We start from the raw sequence: 21,885 nt of genomic DNA, 5'->3' as shown, positions 1-21,885 counted from the left end.
ATTCCTCTCGTATTTCGATTGCTGAGATATTTTAGCTACTGCATCTATAATAGCATATCACTGCGTTCCTATTAAATGTTAACTAGAAACATTTCCAGTTGTGCATGATGATATATTCTTTTTTTTAACCCAACAAGCCCAAGCACACATCTTCTCCACCCACAAAATTAGACCTTGCTGCAGAATTTCTTAACATTTATTAGGTTTGGTGCTGACTCGGTGTACTGTGTACATGTGTACAATCGCATGATTTCTGTATTTCTGATTTCTGAGATCTGTAAGTGTGCATCTGCAAGTTATTTTAACTGTATTTTTAGGTGCAGTCGATCTGAAGCCATTCTCAGTCCTTTTGACCTTGTCTTCATTGCTCAACTAGAACCAAGTGAGGAGTTAGAGACCTTTTTATGTGCATGATGACTCCTAATATAGATGACAAGGGCATGTCTTTCTAGCTTAACCTGTGCCCGCAGCAGGCCTTAATCATCTTGTGCTTCCCATCTCCTCCATGTGTTTCTGCTTCACTAGTTCAACATCGTGACTTCATGCAATTGTGGAAGACAGACTTTGCTGGTCAATGCCAAGCACACGTTTGTAATGAAGATACTTTTCTCATCACGTTGAGTATTTTCTTTAAAAAAAAAAAAGAATTTGCTTCAAGAAACATTATGACCCACATTGGTGTATTTAGCTGTTTGAGAACTTAATCTATGGGAACTTTAAAATGAGGATGAGCAGACGATCAAGTACAAAACATTACACATTAACACAGCCAATAGTTACTAAGAGGTAAGTCTGAGATTAAGCCTGCAATAAAAACCAGGATTTTTATTTTCAACATGACTTAAAGTGCTAATTGTGCCATACTTACTAACGATACAATGAACGACAACAACAAGTGGTCATGTGTGAACAAGCCTGCTGAAGGTATATCACATACTACTCAGTATAATGAGACAAATAGAGAAAAGAAAATGATTGAGAGAAAACAAAGAAGTTGATGTGTTTAGGAATTAGTTTATTATTACTTACTATGGGTTTAAAATGCTGTATTTACAGTTAAAAGAAAGAAATTAAATCTAAGATTTTAACATCATCTTGGTAGATCATAAACAGCGACACACGTAATACACTGTGTCAGTATTTATTTAAGAAAGACGAAGCCAGTTTATGAAAAACTAAGTGCATCCTTACTGCTTCCAGAGGGGTTAAGAGTGTAAGTAGCAGCCAGGTGCTGCTAGTCAAATGCATGTAATTGCCTGATCATCTACACATGTGACCACCTCTATAAAAGCACATTTTGGTCTCTGGAGCATAATTCACAGCATCACCTTTGGCAACAACCAACCACCTCATACCAACTGTGAAGCACAGCGGTGGAGAGATTATGGTTTAGGCTTGTTTTACAGCCACAGGATCTCGGGCCCTTTGCAGTCATTGAATGGACCATGAACTCCTCTGTCAAATGCGAGGCTGTCTGGTTGGTCCAAAAAGGGTCACGCAGCAGGAAAAGATCACCAGCAAACCGACAGCAGAATGGCTGCGTTGGAATCGCCGCTTCAACGTCAACTTCCAGTCATCATCAGCTGATTACTTCAACTAACTGCTGCTGAAGGTGTTTCTCCAAGCTATTAACATGCAGGCAGAGTGCTGCAGTGAAAAACTTCATATTCCCTTCTTAGCTTATAGCAGGCTCAGAGAGACAGATTCTACACAGTACATCATTTTATTTTAGTTTATTCTTCACAGTAACATACCATGAAACTGGAAATGAACAAATGTGTGTTGTTCTAAGACAAGGTCAACACAGGTTTTGATCACGTAACACGACCTTCGCCATGTCTACATAGGTGTAGTCTGCTTGAAATATTCCTCTCAGTGTTGCAGGCTGAGGCCTGATTCATGCGCACAGTGAACGACTCTTATGATATTAATTTTCTCTCCATTTGTTTACAGTCTACGGACAGCTAACAGGAGCAGAGACAATGATGACAGCTTCTATGATTTATGAGCCTGATGTTTGATTGCTGTGTTGCTGAGATAAATGGGATTGTGGTTAGTCAGCCAATGAGCTGTGCCTGCGCTTCTCCACCCCGCCACCGCTGTCAGGCACAAACCTTTCAGTGGAGTCATCATAAACTTCAAGACAAAAGCTTTTGATTGATTGCTCAGCGACAGTTATATGTCCTTAGTCATCAGTGAGCTGGTTACTCTCTATAAATTGATTACATGCATGCCAGCCAATGAATCCGAGAGTTGTGGCCTAGCATCTCTGGTCAGGAGAGTGCCATTTTTGTGTCCTTGAAGCATCTTCTACAGGAAGCTCAGTGTCACTAGACTGGCAGTGTTACCACTGGTAGGACACGAGCAGCCTTTTTTGCTCCCTGGATGTGGCACATGATGCCAGGGGAGTTTTGATTTTACTGATTATTTGCTTTTGCCTGAATCAGTCAACGTGTCTGGAAATTTGTTCCATTTCACCCTTGGTTTGATTTATTTTTGCACGGGGAAAAAATGAAGCAAAACAGATGATCACTAAAATCAGGCTGAGGACTTGTAGAGCTGATTGGTTGGCTGTGCCTGTGGTGGGACTGAGACTGCAAACACATGAAGAAGATCCACTCATATATGAAGAACACCTGTTTTATTTTAAGTCCAGGTCAGGCCATAAATCACTCGGCAAGCTGCTGGCAGCTACTGATGCTGCTCATCTGGATCCCAGTATACAAGTGGCATACAGAATGGGCTGTCTTTGAACCCCCATTTATGCATCTGTTTATTATAGTTTAACACATTAACAACATGCAGTGTGTTAAATTAGCTTTTCATAGTTTATCGTTAAATCCTCCACCCTTCAGACCTTATGCACTGCATCTAACACAAATTAAAAGCACAATAAAAAAACTGTGTCATTGTTTTGTTATGTAGCCAAAGAATAGTGTTTTACTAAAATCAAGTTCTTGTTGAAAAATGTATCTATTTATTTATTTCCTTGTGCCAGAGCAACCAATTTAAAAAGTCCAGGACAATATTTATGTGTCACTGACTGTGCTTCATTCTTAGTGAGAAGTGATGGATAATTATACATTTAGGCCTTGTAGCGTGCTTTTTGGACTGCGCGGGTGATGCATCTGCTGATAGACTAGCTCAGAACATTTTTAATGTCCGATTTTTCATAAATGTTCTAAAACATGGCTGATTGACCGACCGACCAAAAAGACTGAACTACAGCACCAAATCACAGCAAGAGTCACCTCACGGCACTTTATATTGTAAGGTAGACCCTACAATAATACACACAGAGAAAAACCCAACAATCATATGACCCCCTATGAGCAAGCACTTTGGTGACAGTAGGAAGGAAAAACTCCCTTTTAACAGGAACAAAACCTCCGGCAGAACCAGGCTCAGGGAGGGGCGGGGCCATCTGCTGTGACCGGTTGGGGTGAGAGAAGGAAGACAAGATAAAGACATGCTGTGGAAGAGAGACCGAGATTAATAACAAGTACGATTTAATGCAGTAAGGTCTATTAACACATAGTGAGTGAGAAAGGTGACTGAAGAAGAAATACCCAGTGCATTAAGGGAATCCCCCAGCAACAAGGGGTGGGTTCATGTTATGAAGCGCAGATGCATTGGAAAATCTTACAAATGTTTTAAATGTGTCCCAGGAGTAAGTTTATTTCGAGTAGTCAAGAAGGTGGTCAAAGTACAGTAACTGTGATCAAAACTCATAAAACAGCAGTTCTTCTGTAAAGTTTCTGCCTTTGCCTACTTAGAAAATGATGCCCTGCTCTGCAGGTGTTTGAAAGTGTCATGAAGTGGACAAAATAAAGATTCAAATGCTAATAAGTTTCTAGCTTTTAGCGGCTCTGTGGTATGGCGGATTACACATTTGCTTTTACCTGAAAGGTCCTTGAGGGTTGCATTAATAAGGGTTCTCAAGCATACACAGTCAACACTGAGTGTAAATAAGGGAGCAGCTGAAAGAAGCTGTATCTGTTGATGTTTTTGGAGTAAATGTTTTAATATTCTGCTGTTATTTAGATCTTATTTAATCAGTTTTAAATTTTAGGCTAAGTTCAGTCTGGTGTGTGTTTGGATTAGAAAGACTAACTTGGCCTGCCAGGTAATGGCTCAGGTAGAAAGGACAGGAAGCCAAATGTGGCTTTATTTCATTCACCCAAACGGAGCTTATAGACTCATCTCATGCAGATCTGCGGTTTGATCGAAACAGTTTCTTCTTGACGATATCCTTAAAGACCATATTATTGATGTTCTTTTAATGAATATACGAACAGAAGTGCTGCTTTGAGGTACAAATCAAAGTTCTCTACGTGACCGTCTCCTAGCCGAGGGTGTACAGTGTGTTTCACTAATTGATATTAATTGACTTAATTATCATGCATGTGTTTGCACTCAAGGCACTACACATTGGTGGAGTGTACTTCCAGATGAATGGTTGTCCCTGTTACAATCCCACAGCTGGGGAGGATGCCTTGAGTGTGACTGCTGGACATAAATGACAAATAATGTGTTGTGTTGCGTTGGTTTATTTCCCCTCTGAGGGATTAGTCACTTGCCACTGGTCTCATTTGCTCCACTATGCCACAACTTTTACCTTCCCCTTTTCAGTTCCAAAGTTTTTGTTTTTAAAAACATTTTGTCAGATTTTTTTCAAAGCTAAATTTGTTACCACACATCTTACTGGTAAAATGTAAAACGAGCCGGTGTTTCTTTTAACAACTCTATCCTGGCATTTCCACAATTACTCCGATTGGCCCAGGGTGTTCTCCATTGTTGATCTGGGTGTCACAAGTGATATCTCAGACATGGCTGAGTGGACTTTGAAAGCACTTGGAGGAGTGATGGTTTTTATCATCGCGTGTTAGAATTTATAAAAGCCCGTAGCCATAATAGGTCTGAAACACTCTTACGCCACAGGAAAGCTCTTTCTCAGCATTTCTTTTTATACTATGATGCACATTGCTTGCATAAGAGCTGCAGTAATGGAGTAAAGTTCCTTCTTTTTAATGCTTCTCTGCAGCAGTGTTTTATTCTAGGAGAATAATACTCACTGACCTCTCTGATCTAAGGCTTCCCTGGTAATCTTTGGATTCAACCAGTGATTGCATGTCTGCTTTTCTTGTATGTAAACTCTTGTTTGTTATGTCAGGTAACAAACAGCTCAGGTATCTTTGGCCTGTTTCATGTCATAATCAGACATACAGGTGCCAAAATAAACTGGGGATCTTGAGTTTCTCCAGATTACTAAAAAAATATCAGATTGTTTTAAGAAAACACAAACATCCACCAATTTTTATCTGCTTTTAACTACACTTCTTGTTAGGAGATGAAAATAAGTGAACATATGGTACATGAACCAAAACAAGCAAACAGAAAAATGCGGCAGCTAGGGAATGACACACACAGAAGGGGCTTTGTTTCACACGTTTGGCAGTTCAGACGTTGTAAGGATGCAAAATATGCAATAAACAATCTAAAAATAAACGTTATGTCAGTGATGTGAAGAGATTGTTTGTGTCTGTGCACACAGTATAGAAGTACAACTTTAAAAGACGTTTAAAAATAGTAGGTATCACTTAACTTCCTGGGTGGAGACCTTCATGTAAGGTGTTCATTTTCCTGATGTCACGTCTTTGACTGATGTTGCACTGAAATTGGAGCATGACGCATACGTATCTGAGGTAAGAAGTTATTGGACATGCTCCAAAAACTTCCTCCAGTTTCTGGAGAAGCTGAAGGAAACATATTTTTCTAAAATGGGTGACATTCTCCTTTAAGCGGCTGAATCACCAGCACTCATTGCTGAATCACTGAGTTCCCATTCATGGGTAACAAAATAGAGCCGAGTAGAGTATGGCACTTGGTTGCAGAATTGTAATTCAGTACACAGCGGACTGGATGTAGAAACTTTTCCCTGTGCAGCTGGCGACTCTGATATCACGCAGCCAAATTAAACTGTTGAAAAATGCACACACACACACACATGTGGAGACGGAGGCAAACACTTAAGCACACTGAACAAGAAAAGCTTTTTCTGCTGTGTGAATGAGAAGCTCTGGCTGAATGACTGAGCGTGTCCTCTGTGTCTCGGTGAGGTCGACAGCCCTGGGAAGATTACAGGGGAAGCACATCAAATGAATGAGAAAAGAAGAGACGAGAGGAGGAGAAGCGAACGGATCAGGAGAACCCACAGTATTACACTTGCTTTAAGAGAATTATCTTGGCGAGGTCTGAAAGTTGACACGGACACACATAAAACATCGCCCGACTTAAATCTGTCAGAGCTCCATCTCTGTGCAGATTCATATTTTTATTTTGAGTTAACAGACAGTGCTGTGCTAGTCCTGAATCACTCCTCATTTTTCATATTTCACTTCCAAGATATTGTACTTAAAGTTAAAGGTTTTCTTTGGATATTTGCTGCCTTTTGCCCATTTTCAGTCCCAATCCTTTTACCTGACCACTTTCTGTTAACAGAAACAATTGATTTAAAATTTTATCTTTATGCACTTACTACTAGCACCCACAAAAAATATTTATTTAGCTGAAACTATGAAAAAAGCTTGTAAGGCAGAGAACAGTGTTTTTTACACTGGTAGTGTGTCCTTAAAATTTTTAAGGAAACTGGACGAAAGAAGAAATGTGAGGACTAAGCACTATTTACAGCAGATGAACAGTATTTGAATGTCTTGTCCTTAACAAAAATGGAAAAAATCCAGCAAAGACCCACAGGATCTGAGAGATGCATCTGACCCTGTGGCGGAAACATCTACCGTTCTCTAAAGCCTCATCAGAAATGCTCTCAGTGGAAGGATGTCTGTCATGAAGCAAATTTTAAGGAAGGGAAACGGGGAGAAAAGTTTGCGAGATGCCAAATTACACAAGAACAGTGGAGCTCTGTCAGGGTTTGACTGCATTATGGACAGTGGTGTTGGGGCTCTTGTAAAAGACACACAGTGAAACACTATCAGTCGCGCACTGGTCTCCTCAGAGCCTGGACCTCAACATGACTGAAACGGCGTGGGATCATCTTGACAGAGAACTTTGAAGGTTCTTGAAGAACTCTGCAGAACTATTCCTGAAGACGTCTTAAAGGAATTTCTGTAAAAGCTGCCTCAGAGAGTTCAGGCTGTGCTGAAGAACAAAGGTGGTCATACCAGATATTAACTGTTTTTGCTTTACACTGTTCTTTCATGTATGTTTGCACGTGTGAATAAATCCCATTTTCCTAACAAAACATAAACATGTGCGCAGCACATGCATCATTAAATACTATCACATTTGGCTTGCCTCATGGGCAGCATATATACACACACATTATAATCTGGCTTTCTCGCATGGAAAATGTTGTAAGCTGTGAATACAAAGACTGTGTTGTTGACTGGGTGCAGGACCCCAGTTGAGAGAGTCTGTGACACTAACGGGTGGCCTGCGTGGCTGGCAGGAAAAGCAAGGGTGGGGTTGAGTTGTAAATGGAAGCTGTTTCAAAATAGTCTCCCAGACATGCGTCACTATAGCCGGGCCACAACACATCTCCCCGTTCTTTCCCTCTTACTAGTTTCCATATGTTCAGTTGGCACCATTCTCCATGCTGTAAGGCTGTGCAGATGATTCAGTTTCCTCTCAGTGCCCTAAATATGTGAACAAACATTTTATAATCAGAATAATCATTCAGTTGGTTTGCAACAGTTAAATCCACAATAAGACATTAAGGTTTTATTCTAATAAAGGTTTAATTAGATTTGACTTGGCTATAATCAGCTCCATTACAACGCCATCCACTGTACGTAAAATAGTCATGTATTAGCAGGTGGAGACTAACATTTTATTATCCATTAACAAGTTTCTATCTAAATCCAGTTTTCCAAAGTCTTGATGGCATTGCGTGTCTGAATGGGTTTGTTTGATTTATTTCTTTATGAATCATCTCACCCTAACGTGTATACCCTCCCTTCAACGGCTGTGCATCCCCTCAGGGGGAACCATACCCCAGTTTGAGAACCACTAATTTACACTCTGTTGTGAGTGTGCCGCACCAGTGTTGACTGGAATTTTCCAATTGAGGGTCGGATTGATGTGGTGAATGGATTGTCGCTATCGTGCCGTTTCGTGGAACAGGGTTTGCTTTAGGTTTTCCTTTTGAAACGTCACACATCTGTACTCAGATCTTGTTTGGGGAATAGTTTCCATCATGAAAAGATTTTTTTCCCCAACAGATTGTCTGTCTACATCTTATCAAGTTGTCTCGTCTGATGGGAGAGCCCACACCAAACTAGGCCCCCTGCTTATTAACATTTATGCTTTCCTATAACTTTGGTAAATCTTTCAATTCCAGCTAAAGTTGGAAGTTAAACATCTACAGAAACGTTGTTGCTGTGCATTTGCAATTTAGTACAATGAAAATAACTTCCCGTCTCATTCAAGTTGATGTATGTGTGGGGGGGAGTAAAAATAGAATTTCTGCATGGTGTTGAGGTCGTGTTCACAGCCATAGATGCACTCAGATCTTCATACTGTATGACATCAATAATTCCTGCACTCAGTTGCTTAAACATGTTCCTCATTTCATGGATTTGTGTAGAATTGTGCAAAAGCAGGCAGTAGGTGCGCTCGGCGAGAAAGTATTGCAGAAAGAAAATAAAGAGACTAATTACTTTTACAGCTTGAATGCATTATGCAAGCCTTATTTACCGCATTCTCCTGCATGGAGCGCTTACTGCTTACGATAAGTCTCTCCTCATACCTTTTCTTTTTATGAAAACTCAAGGGAACGGTTTCCACCCCCACTTTGGATAGCATCTTGTTGACTTCATTTTTTTAGGTTCACCTGTTCTGCACAGAGTATACTCAGCAAGCATCCATCCCGAGGTAGTCGGTCCACTGCTGCCGCATATCATTGTGAACACATTTTGATGGGTTGTCAGAGTGATATTATGTTCTGGGAGTTGTGTCCTCTGGAAAAAATGATGACTCTGAAGGAAAATGTGTCCAAATAAAAGCCCTCCAAAGGGGTGTTGGCCCTTGAACATTTTACATGTTGGTATTGTGCACGCTTTAACTCTTGGCAGCTTTGATTATGATCATATATTCTGTCATATTTCAGGCCTGCTTATAGAACAAAATGACTAGATTTGGGCTGGTTTCTGAAGTTAGTGAGGGTAGTCTCTGCTGATGCACCTTCCTTTGGAAAAAGCCAGAAACGGTTCTAATGGTCACCAAACCACGTCTTTATAGATATATAGTGAGGTGACAGAACTTGGGGGAGGTCTTCAGATGTTTTCTTTTTGGAGGAAAGACTTTAAAAAGATTAGTGAGTCAGTAAGTCATTCTTAATGTTACATAAATGTTAAGTTTCTGACCTGTAGACTTAACAGATTGCCACACAGAGTCATAATTCCATCAGGTGACTGGTGTGATTTGCACTTGATTTGGGTCAGGACCTTGTTTGTGTGTGTTTACATGTGGCACGAGCATAGGAAGAGCAAGTGCTAAACCCTGCAGGCCACAGAGGATGCTGGCTAACTCAACCCATCTGTGGTGTATGCCAGGTGCACACCATGCTAATCAGAAACTTGTTGACTTCCAGTCAGAGCACATTCGAGTTAAATCTCACAGTGAAAGTTTTAAACGAGCACCGAGTGTAATGGGGTGTTGCTGTGGTATTTAGCTCAAAAGCACTTGATGGGAAGAGCTCCAACATGCAGGAGTCAGTAAGAATCCAAGTCAAACTGGACCTCACAGAAGCTGTTGATTTTTGTGGCAGAGATGCATAAACAGGCTGTTGCAAGATGTTTTGGGCTTCGGCTTCACCGCTGACCAGCACTGTCTCTGTTGTCTCTCATCAGCTTAACTGCATAGTGGACTGATGTGGGTTTTACTCCCCATAAAGCTGTATGTTCACCGCACTCACACGCCAGCCAGACTTCAAAGTCATCGTAGCTTTATGGAAACTGTAGGTTTTATAGTGGAAATACTTCATTATTATGTACTGAGGTCAAAACTCTGTAGTACCAAGCAGCTAAATGGAACTATTTGGTCTGAGTAACAAAAAAACAAAACAAAAGACCCGTACAGGTTAGCCAGTTACTAGGTTACTGTCTGATGTACAGTAGTCAGCCAGGAGCCCATCCGTCAACCTGTATTTCACTCCTTTCATCTCTGAACACCCCAAGGTGGTGGTTCTCGGCATGTTTCCCAACTACAGACTGTAGGGCTCATGTATTTACCTCTGTGTCCTGTCCTTCCTCCTGTACCAGTGCCAGAAGCTTCCTTCTTCTGCCTCATCTGCCACAGCCTTAAGCACCTTTCTGAGCCCGAAGCCAGGGTTTTCTAGGTACTTTAGGAAATGCGGAGTTAATGGTCTCCTGAAGCCTTTCAGCTGACTTCCATATGATGGATGATTGCCCTTACTGTCCTTCAGTACATTTGCAAGCTTTGTGTGTGACTCCTTCTTCACTCGGGCAGTCTCCTTTCCCTCCTCACACAGAATAGTCCATGATCGCTGTCTTAGCAGAGGTAAATCTGAGGATGATGTCTGGCTGGAAAAGTTGTACTTTCCTATGGGAACTTTTCTTAATGATCCAGAGCTGTCCTTTCTCATCCTGCACTGGTTCCTATAGTGTTAGAGTCACGTGGCGGGCCCTGTTTGCGATTCAGAGACCTTTGTAGCTGTTGTGGAGCTGCTTATCTCGCCATCTGTAAGCGCCCTGTGATACTGATGCTTTGAAATGGTAAAAAAGATGCAGCGGCCATAGGTTCTGGTGATCACTGACATGGCTGGCTTCTTCTGAATGTTGCCATTATATTAACCTGACTGATCTGACTGCGGCACCTAAAGCACAAAAATAATAATAATAATTTCTTCTAAAACAGTCCATCCTCTGATCTGCTGACTTAGCCTTTGGGGACAGTGCTTTTGGGTTTCCAGTACAGTCAGCACATATCCAGGCCAGGACTTCCTGTTGCGTCTGGAGATTAGTACGACTGCAGATAAATTTTGAAGAGCAAATAAAAGCTAAATCACTATTAGACAGTAGTTGATGTGAGATTCCATTTCTGCAGATGCAATCCCTTTTTTACTGTCCACATGGATGATTTACCTGCATGCAATCAAAGCAGGCCCCAATATGATTGGCCAACACTGCTACAACAGAATAAACCAGAAAGCTACAGGTACCAGAGATCTTATCCTTTGCCTGAAAATTCCCCATATTCACCTTCATAAAGATATCTTCAAATTAATTTGGAGGTATTACACTATGGCAGATTAAAGGACTCTTATTTTTTTATTGTAAATTTGAGTTACTACGTGTTCATACCAACTGCTTATAGTGTAACAGAATTAAGGCTTAAACACTCTGAAATGACTACAGGGCTAAAGTCACTGTGCATAACTAACTACTGATGTCCAGATGAAGAGCTAAGAGCAGATTACATACATTTTGTTAATGCCTTGAGCGGCTAATATGTGTAAAACATATATGGATGCAAACACGCGCAGTCACTGTTGCTGTCGGAGACGCCGCAGGTCAAAATGTAAGTAATGTGCTCAGTCAAACAACACTGACCTCTTTTAGTACCACAGCGCGTTGCTTCCATTCTAATGTGTGGCTCTGAATAATTTACATTATAAGCCAAAGGGTTAATCAGACTGATGGTCTGTCTGCACATTGCTATAGTACATTGTGCGTAAGCCGTGCCACGCTGGGTTATGTAAAAGTGGCTCTCAGGCTTAATTTCTCTTGATGAGGTGACTATTATTTATGAAGTATTTGTATTTTTGTCCTCTGTTGAAATGTCAAGAGTGTCTCATTTATTTTGTGGTATACCCCTTGGTGAAATGGTTGAGTCAGAGATGGGGAAATGCAGCGGTCAGATCGGTTAGCTGTGCGTTGACAGATCGCCTGTTTTATTTTGATGAAGTGAAATGAGATTCATTTATGGTGTTCATAAAATTGGATTGTTTTACTTCCTTATCAGTTAATGAATTGGTTTATGTAATCCTCAAATGCTGACTTTATTTGCATTAGTAATATTTAAAGAATTTGTTTGAGTTTTGGGCTTAATTACTATTTCTCTACTTTTTGCTGAGAATCAGTCGAAACTGAACCTGCTGTAGCGTCTTGTGGGGTTTAGGCTGAGATGTTTTGGCGCTTTGAATGCTGGCAAGATGCACAAAGCTGTCAGAGGTGTCAAAAAAGGCATTTCTCTCTGAGCAAGCAAGAAAAACAGATGGTTGGGGGGAAAAGAAAGGATGTGGGCAGAGACTTGGGCGGGACAAGGAAATAAGATAGGCACTGGAGAGCTTTTCTGGTTCTGTTTTTCGGAAGACATGAAGTTTATTTTTGTAAAAAGAAGATTCGACTCTGCGCTTTGTTGTTCTTTATTTCATTGTGACACTCAACTTGATGTGTCAAATATGAAACCCCGTGTTGCATCAGTTGTTTCTTCATGTCATATTTTGACATTAGCAGGGCAGCTTTGATCACCTCTTTAATTCAAAGGGTGGAAAGGTTTATGCTGCTGCACGTAGCTTAAAATAATTTACTAACCAGGGTGGATTTGCTGACCGCGTATACCCACCTTCACACGGACTCAGCAACTAACATTTAAAGCCATCTGCGATGGTCCGCCGAGCAGCTCCATAGGAGAGACAAGATGCTAATTCCCCAAAGATACCTTTGCAGCAGCATTTGGAGTATTTGAGAGTGAGTCATTCACTCCTCCCTCACACACTTCCCTCGTATGTGACTTTCATCCTAATCCCTGACTTCAGCTTTAAAAGTGAAGGCTTTTTGGCAGCAAACAGCCTCAAAAAACCGTCGGCTGTCACACCATCTGCATAATGATGCTGAAGCGCGCTGAAGTTTGCTGCAGTCATCTATCACCTACATGGCATTATCCACTATGTCACTTTGACCTGCTTCCACCCAGTGGTAACTCTTACAGATACTTCTGAATTGCGGGTGGTAAATGTCACACGGAGGTCAATGAGAGAGGTTACGTAATTAAAAGACGTTTCCCAACTTCCATTGTTCCTCATCAATGATCGAAACTGGAGGCTGCTTCACAGCTCGCTCACTGACACTGTTGGGAAAGGGTTGCACGGGTGGGGTGTTTTCCGTAGTTGGATTATGTAATGGAGTCCAATGGAATACCATAAACAACCAATCTTAAGCATGAATGGCGTTTATGTGTTGGTGCTGTAAGATAGCGGTGTCGTGGAGTTATTGGTGGTTTCTGGAATTCCAATCAGTCCACGTGGCTAATAAGCATAAGACACACGTGGCATTTATGTCAATCCAGAGTATGCTCGTAAACTGTAGACTTCACGGCAAAGCATCCCCTCAGTTAGCTACTGCGTTGACAACCAAAGCAGTTTTCGTACCATTCTGCAAACACGTTTATTTCTGCTGTCAAGTCGGGGATTTGAACTCGGGTCTCTGTGGGGATTGATTCGCTTCGAGGAGCTGCAGTTTCTGGCACTTAATCTTTGGCTTCATTTTTCAGTCCCAGAGGTTGCAGTTTGGTCTGAAGCGAGAATGCAAATGTTTTTAAAATGACTAGTGAACCCGCTGATGAATTAATATTATATTATTACACTTTTCTTGTGCATGGCAGCGACTCTCTCTTCTCTAACTGAAAGGCAGAAACAGATCACTGAGCACCGATTTGAGCGTCTTGCCCTCTGGTAAATGTGATGTTAAAATACAAGTGAACTTTTTCTCAGTGTGGAATCGGGGTTAATTGGACTGTGTTCAAAGTTTGGATTAGCGTACAGAGGGCTTCATTAACAGCAGTTGGCACTGGAAAAGCCTTTGTTTGTTTCACAAATTAAGCCGTACAATATGTAAAACGCATTTAGGAATCAGCAACCTACCGATGTCGTTCGTGATTCGTTAACATTAAATTGCATACCAGTTCCTGTCTTCGGTTTATCTCGAGTGACATCTGCCTCTGTTTCTGGCTGCTCATGTGGAAAGTACAGCTGTAATCACTAAGAGTGCAGAGTCTATGCAAGGAAGAGAGAAAAAACACTGAATCAGGAGCCGTGTTTGTTGGAGACCTAGCTGCACATCTTTGCTTCTGCTAGTGGGGAGAAGGGGTCATTTCAAGTTATCACCCTCCATTTCTCTGAGATTTCACTTTCTTAAAGCATTGTTTCATTTCAGACATTCTCGCAGTTCAAGAGCCAGCAGCGTTCTCTGTGCTGTCACCATGAGCCTCACATCTCTTTTCCTCCTCTGCTCGTGATAGTTAGCGGAGGAGGCAAGGCAGAATCCCCAGAGCAGATAGTAGCAGGAGCTGAATATTCTTAAACTCAAATTGATGCATTTGCTGCTGCTAAATTAGCGGTAGCATACACTCGCCCCCTGAGAGACTAGGCGGCACGATGGCTAGTGTAGCCTCTGCTCCTCCTCTGTTGTGATACTTGGTCATAAGACACAAGAGGGAGGAAACACAAGGTGACTCACAGCTTATCTAACAAATCTTACACTGTGTTAACAAAAAGAAACCAAAGCTGTTATACACACACGTCGTAGATTCTCCAGTTTGATATGCAGTGTTTGTTTTTTCTTACTGCGCATTTTACTGTATTTGTACTGCACGAAACCAAGGATGGAGTGTACATGGTGGGTAATATTAGTCAATGCAAGGCGACGGTGTCCCAGACATTACTCATGTATTGACGTTTTGGGATCACTAAATTCTGCCGAGGCCATTCATTTGTAACAGTCAGCTTTACTTAGGATGAATCAATACGGGGTCCTGAGGACCAGATAGAAGTTAGACGTGTTTTTGTAAATATGGAGAGCACGAGGAGTATTTGATTCAGGGTGTATTGAATAGGCATGACATAGAATGGCGTGGTGTTTGATTTCGTGATAGAGAAGAATGTATTTCACTGACCTTCAGGGACTTGAGCGTCAACCCAATATTTCACGAGGTGTGTGAAATGGAGAATTAAATATGTAAGACATATTTTTTGTTGATCGCATGTTTTCTCCTAGATAGAAAGTTCTGCAGTTTGTGGGGTGGAAAAGCTCCTGATCCAAAGCCTAACACATTATCCATCAAATACGGTGAAGGAAATGTTACAGCATGGTCATGCACGGCTTTGCAGCGGAACCGGGACACCACATGTTTATTGATGATGTGACTGCTGATTGGAGCAGCGGCATGAATACTAAAGTGTACACGGATTGCAGATGGCTGTTACAGTTACAGCAAACTCTCTGGACTCAAAACCCTTTTGTTGATAATTTTACTGGTCTAATTTATTCTGTATTTTAACTTGTTTATGTGCTGTTTTAATGGCATTTAATTAATATTATTTAATGTGACCACCGGTCTGTGTCAGGCCCTTTGTAAATAAATGTTACTTACGAGGCTGTAGTCTCTGCACAGATTCATCCAAATGCTGCAAAACTGAGGAGTTTCTCAAGGGAGAATCTTCAGTGACCAAATCATTCACCTGATCTCAACCCAACAGAGCAGGCTTTTCAGTTACTGAAGACAAAAAGTAAAAGCACAAAGACCCACAAAAACACCCACAAACAAGCAGCAACTGAAGGCGGCAGTAAAGGCCTGGCAGAGCATCTCAGGGGAGGAAACACAGCATTTGATGATTTCCATGGGTTTTAAACCTCAGGCAGTCATTGTCTGCAAAGGATTTTCATCCGAGTATATAAAAGTAGTTTGTCCAATTACTTTTGAGCTTCTGAAAATGAGGGCCTGTATAAAAATGCTGCAGTTCCTAAACAGCTAATGCTATGCTTTTGTTCTAGCTCTTGAATTAAGGGACTTGTGGTGGTGCACAGAACCTAACTGTGAGGAAACTGAGTGTAATTTGGAGGAAGATGGCTCCTTGAGGAAGCTCAGAGAGATTTAATGCATCCTGGCGACTGTGTTGAATACAGATATGAGTGTGACACACATAGACTGAGTTGCACGTATGTCCAGCAGATACCACGTGGTCCACAATACAGACCCAGCTAGTCTTTTTTAAATGCACAGTTAATAGTTCATGTTTCATTGTGTAACTGGTTAGTTGGGTGTTATTGATTTGACAATAAGTAAACAGTTAGTGCTGGTGACAGCAAATATATTTTATTCCATCAGGTCAGAGAAGTTTGGGAATACCGGAACAAACTAATAATTGGTGTGTCCCGTCAGCCTCTGAGCAGCTGCTGTCCGGTCCTGTACGTGCACATGGTGTTAGTCTGCAGGCAAAATGAAAGTTGTTTAGCCTGATGTGCAGATTGTCACTAGTAGCTAACTTAGGCTGCTCCTTCTTCTTCCATCACTTGTGCGATATTTCAAACTGATCTGCTGTCAAAAAATGCAAAAATGACGGCTGTCTTGTTTTGAGGACACATTAAAAACACGAAGTTGGTGACAAACATTTTGATGTACCTGCGACTGCGTCATTATTAGACTATAATGAATGCTCATAATGTGAAGCTCCAGCTACAAAGAAATGCTGGTTTGCATTTGTAACCGGTAATTTTGACTATAGAGTTCACAGTTATTCAAATTTATATACTATGTAAAGTATAAATGATATTGCAGTGATTTCATAAAGTGGATTATGGGTTAACAGCCACAGTGTTACTTTATTTAAAGTCTTAACACACACATTTAACTGAAACTTGTGTGAGAGCATTATTCCTCATGCACGTTTCCCGGTGTCAGCGTTAAATGTGTTACTGACTCTTAAACTTTGTGGCATTTGCTCTTTTCGCTCTTTGTCACTGTTGAAGGACAGGTTTGCAGGGAAGTGTGAGACGAGTAACTTTAATTCATTTAGAAGTCTGCCATTCAGTTTCAGTCCATGCTAACCTTTGTAGTGTCGACTCTGCCTGTTGTTTTCGGGACACCTCTCTGTCTCCAACAGTTACTAATGCGATTGGACAACGGCTCAGCATCTGCTCCCTGTTTACAAGTCTCCTCGGATGTGTTGCATGTTTCTTGCCACTGTTTGTTCGTCGCTGCTGTGCTGTGTCTCGCTGCTGGTCAGAGTCGAGCGAGCCGCCCGGGGCGGGGTCAGGGATGGTGGCCGGGCAGTTTCTTCACATGCCGTGGTGATCCGTGACTGTGCTGGATGCCGGGAGAGATTCTTGACCTTGATTTGTTTCATTTCTGCTCCGGGATGATTTTCCAGCATCTCTTCAGAAGAAGTCATGTCAGCTCTCTTTAATAGTAATACACTCTGTGTGTGACACTATAGTCCATAACACGACGATGACAAATGGGCTGTTTGTTTTAACTGGACACAATATCACCGTAATATCTCAGTATTTTCAATAGTTATTTAGATATGTGTGAGACTGATGCAGCAGAAATGTGTCCAGGACCTTTGACATGTCACACATTTTATTAATAATCTTCTTTTTTCTCCTTCAGGTTCAGTGTGTGGTAAATAGCTGCTGTCCCTCAGAGTTCTCTGCAGAACGGTGAGTTCAGCTTTTTAGTGCTATGTTGTAGAAATGTACCACTATGCTCTCGTCATCTATTGTGGAGACAATCTAGTCAACAAAAAGAAAAAAAAAATGTTTGAAACATGCGAGACACGTTCGGTATTATATATAAGGTGACATCTGCTGACTACAGGACTCGTTCAAAGCTGGAGTCCCTCCAGTGATGGTGGCCAAATGAGGGGTAACATTACCTGTCAGTGAGAAATGAAGCGGCTTCGTGTTCGGTACGAGACAGAGTTCATAAACAGCGGTGTCACTTATATCGGCGCATGATGCCAGCACACATCACTCCTGGTATTCAGCTTTACAACACAGTGGATATTCGTAGTTTCTCTTCCCCTTTTCACGTCTTTTTTTCCATTCGGTGTATCTGCTCCAGTGTTTCTATTTTTAGAATTGTTCAAGTAGCAGGGGATCCTGCACTCTTCCCCCATTCCTTTGCTACATCTCCTCCATTTACCCCCATTTCAGCTGAATGTCACAAGCCCTGCTCCTCTGCGTCAGGTTGATTCATCGTAAGCCGTGCAAATATGTGTATATGTTGCAGCTGTGCAGTAAAAACAAAATTTAAAAAGTCATCAGCGTCGTTGACTGTTGGGGTCTTTAGGCGAACAAGACGACACCGACTCATGTCAGTGGTCGATGTTTAGCTGTTGTTGTTTTTTTTCTCATCATTCAAAGAACTTGGCTTCGATTTTTAAGTGTTATTTTATATTTTTTTATAATGACTATTATTGATTTATTTGTTTTTGTTACAATAAAAACAAGTGAACACACTTATTGGTTTACTTTTGCAATAAAACGCCCCTGCTGGTCATTAGAAAGCATGCAGGCACTTATTTGATATATTTTATATGTTATATACAGCACAGTCTGGATTTTGATTTCACTTAGTACCTGGAGGTTTGGATATCTTGGCCTCTGCTGTCCCAGTTTTGATCAGTGTAAGCCTCTTGCTGGTGCCCATTTTATGGTTGAGCACGTCTTTAAAGCAAGATATCTTAAGTTGAATAGATACGTTATCTCTGAGAGCCAGGGACAGCTCAGACCTGCGCTGTTCTATTGACAAGAGGAGACATTTACCGTCCTCCTTGTGCGCCTCCTAAATAGTCTTCATTTTCGTGCTGGGTGCCCGGGGAGGAGGAACTGTCAGGAAGCGAAGAGGGCCATCTTGAAAAGACTCTGATCGCCGCGGTTCACAACATGAGGCCTGCCCCCGCGGGGCTCAGGTGAAGGCACCCTGCGGAGAACTTCCTAAGGACTGTTTCATTTATCCCAGGGTGAAGGTGGTGGCGTAAAAAAGTATAGAAAATCATAAAGCATCATGGCCAGCTATATCTGGCTTCGTCATCTGCTGCTCCCGCTGAGCAGACACTCCTAAACCGCAAACATCTACCTCACGGCTCGACAAGCATTCGCTTCTGAATCGACCCCAAGCGCACACACACAAATACAGACACACAATGCACATTTGGCGACACAAGCACATATTTGTTTGCTTACATCTTCTAATTAAAAAACAGCCCCTTTCCATACAGACATGCGAACCAGACCTGCTGTTAATTTCCATTATTTGTAATGCTAAATTTCCAGCCAATGCCTTATTCTGTGTGTGTGTGTGTGTGTGTGTGTGTGTGTGTGTGTGTGTGTGTGTGTGTGTGTGTGTGTGTGTGTGGCAGTAACATTCCCGTAGTTTCTGTGATTGGAAACACAGCCAGCAGTATTGTGCCTCACCGCCATTATAGTAATGAATATTTAGTGCGGTGTTGGCGAGATAGCTGACACTGACCCAGCTACGATGTGATGCTGCTGGGGTGAAAAAGCATTTGACAGCATTTCTGTATTTTTTTTAGTATTTTTCAGCGAGTTGGCGATGTGCACAGTGACCAAAGCACCTGATTTAAGAAGAAAGGGTAGCTCAGCTGTAGACTTTGTGCTGGTGCTGCTGAGGTTACTCCTTCAGATGATTGAATCTTTATGACCAAAAGAACTAGGCTAGACATATTTCATAGGTGTCATAAGTACACGGTTTTTATTCATGTGTATAAATGCAGCAGTGCACATTTGGAGGGCTACACGACCCATGTATCAGGGAGGGAATTGGGAACAGGCCTGTAAGTCACTTTGTATCTAAAAGTAGGAAAATTGTTTCTGTTTATTCAGATTTGACTGACTCCAAATTCGAGTATGATTCTTCACCACATCTGCCGGCTGCAGTGTAAGCGATCCAAACTCCAGTTTGTTTTCCCGAAACCAACATCCACCCGCTCGTCTCGCGTCACATGACATCTTTGTGTCAATATCTCTCTGTGCAACTTCCTCTGTCACCTCATATATTTCTGTCCAACGTGTTTCTGACCAGTCTGACGCTGACCAGATGCAGAAGATTAGATGACCACATGTTTTAGTTACAGGAACCCTGTAACAAGCCGAAAGCAGATGTGGTCTCCGTTGCTCAGGAAACAGATCAAACTTTTCCTGAGGAATCGAAGCAAAGTTCGATGTTTCCACAATAAATCTTTTTTAATATGTAAAAAGTCAAATATTTTAAATATTGGGCTAGAAAAATGAGAAAATGTGCAGGTGTTTATTGAAACATTTGCAAATAGGCCTGTTTTTGTTTTTGTTTGGCAAAAACTGTTTGTAAAATTCTAACGAGCTTGAAAGTCAATATTTGATATGAACACCTTTACTCCTTACCACAGTCTGAGTCTCTGAGGCAGCTTTCTCTCATGTCTTTAAGCATGTTCAGGAAGAGTCCTGCAGCCTCTGTGGAGGACAGTCAGAGCTCTCCTCTGGATGTTTCAGTAGGGCTGAGGTCCCGGCTCTGGGGAGGCCAGTCCATGACTGATGGTGTCCCACTCTGTGTTTTTCCATCCGGGTGTCCTTTTACTGCATTTGGGATCATTGTCGTGCTGAAAAGTGAATCTGCTGCCAAACAACAGTTTTCACCATACTTTACAGAGGGCTGCATGTGTTCACTGTAATATCTCTCTTCTGAATTCTTCTTTTCATATTCACACTCTTCAGCCTTTTCTCCCTGCTGGACAGCCATCCTTCTACTGAGACCTTTTCTTATGAGGTTTCGGTGAACAGCAGATGGATCAGCTGAAGGTACAGGTGCAACTCTCAGGTCCTTACTGGATTTTTCATTTTTCTTAAGGACATGACTTTCAGATACTGTTCATCTGCTGCTTTTATCCTCCACTCATCCAGTTTCATCAACATTTTTTATGACACACTGCAAACCTGCTGGGAAGTGTCAAATTTCCAGCTAATAGCTCTTTGGGAATCACTTTGCTGCCTCTTAAATGGCTTTATCTTTGATATTTTGCATGCATTCAGTGAAATAAATCAAAATGAATTTCTCAAGCTCGCGTTGGGGAAAAAAAAAATCTGTTTCTTTGGAAGCAAAACGTAAAGAAATGAGGGGAGGCTCAAGACGCTTGCACAGTACTGTACTTTGGGCCGATGTCTTTACTCGTAGCAGCTTGTCAAGTGTGTCTACCTAAAAAATCAAATCCAGAGAAACACAAGGAACAAGTTATTTGGTCAAAGTGAAAGCCTGGCTGCAACAGTATTAGTTTTATTGGTAGAGAGGAGACGTGATTGTGTAAAATTGGCTTCTGCCTCAAAGTTCCTTCCATCATCTGTCCTCTAATCTCAGATTCTCATCCTCATGAATCATTTCCCTCTGATGTTGCTCTTGGAAAGCAGCTGATTAGGATGCTTTGCTGATGAGCACAGTGTGCTGTGTGAAAATCAACATCAGCATTGTAAAGTATCATAAAATAAACATCGCCTTATTTCTTAATAGAATTATGTTCCAGTGTTTTGGCTCGTCTCACTTCAGATGCCTCATATGTTATGTGTGATCCAGCAGCCAGAGCGGTTCAGAGCACCGGATCGCTTTGATTAACGCGTCTTTATATGTGAAGAACACATCTGGAGCTGCTTTTTTTCACACTTATTACCGACACCCTGTTAATCTGCTTGTCGTTTCCTTTTTTTCCAGCATGTAACTGGTTATTGAACTTGTCTGCCCGTCCGTCCTCGCCTTTGACCAGACCAACGGCGAAGCGTCCGGTATCAAAGCCCGCATTTGTTTTGGAAGCTGGAAAGCAGTGACCAGATGTGAAAACAGTGCAGTCATTCAGGCAAATCTGCAATAAGCAGCTGCTGTCGCTGATAGTGTAGATTGAATCCTGCAGACTCAGTCTGCTTAGTGTTCAGTGACATCTGTTTTAAACCGCATAAACTGCCAGACAGAGCTTTAGACCGTGATTGAACTTTTTATCGCTACAATGCCGGGATTGTGTTTACATATCTTCACTCTGTATACCTCTTGGATAAATTATTAGGTAGGTATTATTATTTGGTT

The 21,885-nt window shown here is 41.6% G+C and overlaps 1 protein-coding gene across 1 annotated transcript in view; it reads left to right on the top strand.

Moving 5' to 3' along the window:
• adarb1b (adenosine deaminase RNA specific B1b) overlaps positions 1-21,885 on the top strand; it is a 120,421-nt gene that overhangs the window by 24,590 nt on the left and 73,946 nt on the right. The window contains exon 2 of the mRNA XM_006793681.2: positions 17,431-17,480. The gene's annotated coding sequence lies outside the window, so the exon portion shown is untranslated. The remainder of the gene's footprint in view (positions 1-17,430; positions 17,481-21,885) is intronic.

This window comes from Neolamprologus brichardi, chromosome 16 (assembly GCF_056152115.1).
Source record: "Neolamprologus brichardi isolate AB-2024 chromosome 16, ASM5615211v1, whole genome shotgun sequence".
Lineage (NCBI taxonomy): Eukaryota > Metazoa > Chordata > Actinopteri > Cichliformes > Cichlidae > Neolamprologus > Neolamprologus brichardi.
This window is presented reverse-complemented; position numbering and strand designations above follow the sequence as displayed.